Source organism: Lycorma delicatula, chromosome 7 (assembly GCF_047948215.1).
Source record: "Lycorma delicatula isolate Av1 chromosome 7, ASM4794821v1, whole genome shotgun sequence".
Taxonomy (NCBI): domain Eukaryota; kingdom Metazoa; phylum Arthropoda; class Insecta; order Hemiptera; family Fulgoridae; genus Lycorma; species Lycorma delicatula.
This window is the reverse complement of record NC_134461.1, coordinates 67,598,164-67,601,583: the sequence shown is the minus strand read 5'-3', so window position 1 is coordinate 67,601,583 and position 3,420 is coordinate 67,598,164. Positions and strand designations below refer to the sequence as shown.

General features: G+C 30.4%; 1 non-coding gene across 1 annotated transcript; it reads left to right on the top strand.

Annotated features, from left to right (window-relative positions):
* The first annotated feature begins 984 nt into the window (after positions 1-984).
* Positions 985-1,056, top strand: TRNAA-UGC (transfer RNA alanine (anticodon UGC)). The gene has a single exon. It is a non-coding gene; the product is annotated as a tRNA-Ala (tRNA).
* Positions 1,057-3,420: the final 2,364 nt, after the last annotated feature.

The following is a 3,420-nucleotide window of genomic DNA, read 5'->3' as shown; positions in this document are numbered from 1 at the left end:
ATCGGACAAAATACAATTTTACCCGTACGAAGTACAAGTATAAGCACAGTTATATATTATTACACATATAAACTAGCCAGTCAGGGCTCGTTTCAGTCACCCCACAGTCTTGACAAGGGCTTTGCCCTTTGAACCCCCCCCCCCCCCCCCCCGACGCGTTCTTATCCTCACGACTATGAAAATATTAAATATTTTACAGTTATTCCCAATCAAAGATGCTTATTCAAGTCTATTTAATTTTACATACATAATAACTGTTTTAAATCTTTTAAATTCTTTATTGGTCATTTTACTATTCTTGTTTTCATTTCTTTTTTATTTTTGCAATCTTCTATTAAACGGTTGTACCCTCAGCTAAATTCTCTTTTATTGTATGATTACGTTTTTAATGACCCAATCCTACTTCAGATATTTTTTTTTAATTTTTAACTTATCCAACTTTACATTAGAGACTGTATTAGGAGACTGAATTGGAAGTTTTAGTGGTTTAGGCTGTTTTAAAGATTTCTACCTGTAATATTTTTTATTTTATAAACAAAACTTTTATTTTACAAAAAAATCCTCATTCTTTAGCGTTTAATAAGTACAGATAAATTAACTTAAAAGTGTTATTGAAGTTATTCTCATTATAATTTTTTCTGTTCCTTTTTTATATTATACAATTTTTTTTCTATTAAACATTTACCTTAGGTTTAAAATATACATTAACATTTAAATATTGTAAACCTAGAACGTAAAAGCTCAAAATTCGTCAAAGTATATAATTCTTATCAAAAATTCAGTCAGAGTTTGTGTTCCAATTCATTTGGGAATGACTACACCGTTGAATTTAGAATAAAATCATTCCCCGGTTTGAAGATACGACACAAAGTACAATCTTTATTATCTCAATAACGGTAACTGGGTAAACACGTCAAACCTACAGAATAAAAATTGTTAAAAGTATCGCTGAGAGAAACTTTATTATCCGATACCAGCACCGACGGGGATGTAGCTCAGTGGTAGAGCGTTCGCTTTGCATGTGAAAGGCCCGGGGTTCGATCCCCCGCATCTCCAGTTTTTTTTTATTCTCAGAACATTTTTTTTGATGAATTTTATCAATGGTTTCATAAAATAATACATTAGTACGTTCGTATTGATTGATTAAAATATTAATTTTATTAAAAATAAAATTACATTTCTACTGTTTGTATTACTACTTTATAAAGAAAAACGTTTTTTCTTCATAGTTTTACCTTTGTGAAAATAATCTTTTGGAGACTACTGAATTGAGTTGTTTTTGTTTGCAATTTTGTAAAACTAATACTTAGATAATAATTCTAATACATTTTATTGACTTTATTAAAAGCTAAATTGAATAAATTGCTCTTCAATTTCTTCACTCATCCATACTAAGGTAACAAATTATTAAAGAAAAGTAATGAATACAATATTAAAAAATATTGTCGAATTGTGTGTCCCAAAGACCGAGTGACAAAAATAACTGATCATTATTAGATAAATTGTAAAATATCAACACATATTATAAAATGCGAGAATTGTTTTTAATAATAATTACGTTTATTATATGTTCGCAAAATACTTTATGATAATATGAGAGTTTATTATTTACTAAACATACTCGTGTTTTAAATTCCAGTACATTTACTAATTCGATGAAGTATTTTTATTATTTGATGTACACTTATTTAATTAACTAATTGAATTGCTTCAAATATTATTCAATCCACCGAGATTCTACTACATAAATTCAGTTTTTAAATTCAATATTAATCTTTTGTATCAATAATTATTTCAACGAATAGCAATTGTAACAAAAGAACAGTTTAGTAAGGGATAAAAATCCATTGTTGAAGGGTAGAATAAAAAGATAAAGAATGGCGTTGGCTTTAATAATACCATTATTACATACATACGTTTTCACAAAAAAAAAAAATCGTACTGAGGGGGTTTCAGTTGAAACATGGAGAGAAGAGGAACTCCCATCGGGTTATATTTTCAATAAGTGACCAGCCCTCTTCTACAATTCAAAGTTGTAGAGTGGGGAGTAGTGTTCCAGTATCTGTCTCCCTCTACTTTTCCACTAACACGTCCACCCTAATACATCATAGTAGATCCGCACTTGTTTAACGCTATCGTGTTACTTTTAGGCGAATAAGGGTAAGGGAAAAATTATTTAAGCCCTGGAGGGTAGAAATACCATCTCTCATCTCTAATCTATATGAAGTAAGCAGCTTTCCGTAAAAGGGAGAGTTTTTTCGTTTTTTTTTTTATCCTTGTACGGGTCAGATTGGGAAGTAATGCGTGTAACAATAATATTGTGATTTGTCCTAAACGCGCACGCATTTACGGATCCATCATACGCTGTCGCGTACATATCCTTATTTAACATCAACCCTAATATAACACTATATCCTTATATCGTTTCTATCACCGACCATCCTTCCTTCATTTCTGGATGACCAGTTTCCACAATTTCCATAAATTATCTGATAATGGTTTTTTCGTTACCCTCTTCTAAATAATAATGTTTTGGATAGGTCCTTTAAGCAGTGAAGGTCTACAACAATAGACGGATTATTAAATATCAATCTATCTTCATAAAGAATGTTTTTGACACTAACACATAATACAGAGCAGTCTATACCATTCCTTCACTTCTTAAAATAAAAAAGAAAAAAAAATTATGAGTAAGACTTTTTTATTGTCAAAAAAAATATAACTTATGATATATATGATAACTTATTGGTATCAGATGAAATTTGGAAGATGTAAGAAAAACAAAATTCGAAATTTTCCCTAGGTGGTATAAAAAAAGGTTTGTTTATTCAGTTTTATATATTTATTTACATCGTTGTAACACAGTATCAGTAAAAGCGATTTAATTATAAGGTAGCATAAAATATACAATAAAGAACAACAATAATGTAAATTTATTCGAAATAAGACATTTATTATTGCCCAGTACGATAGAAATTTTAATTATAAACTATTTGTGTATCTTTTTCATTTGTCTCTGGAAGTTTCTAAATAGTTTAATGACTAAATCGTGCAGAAGTTGTCCTTAGTGAAAGTTTGAAGTGCGTATAGAGCGGTGGAAGTTGTCGATATAAGAAAATGATATGACTCTACGACGCGCTTCATTAATAAATTACCAATATATTTTAGTTATAATCTGCAAACATATTTTGATTGAAAAACATTGTAATTTAGATCTTACAAATGCTTGGCTAAATCATACGAACTCCGTATACGTAAGACAGAAGGTTTGATTTCTCTTTTACAGAACATTGTTAACTCATTAGTAGATGAGGTCCCTCCCGTTAAAGCCCATCAGGACTAGTAATGGGGGGGGGGGGTGGCGACCGAAATCGCCACCTCACGGGTGTCTTTCCCTACGGGGGTTGAGATGTAGATAAG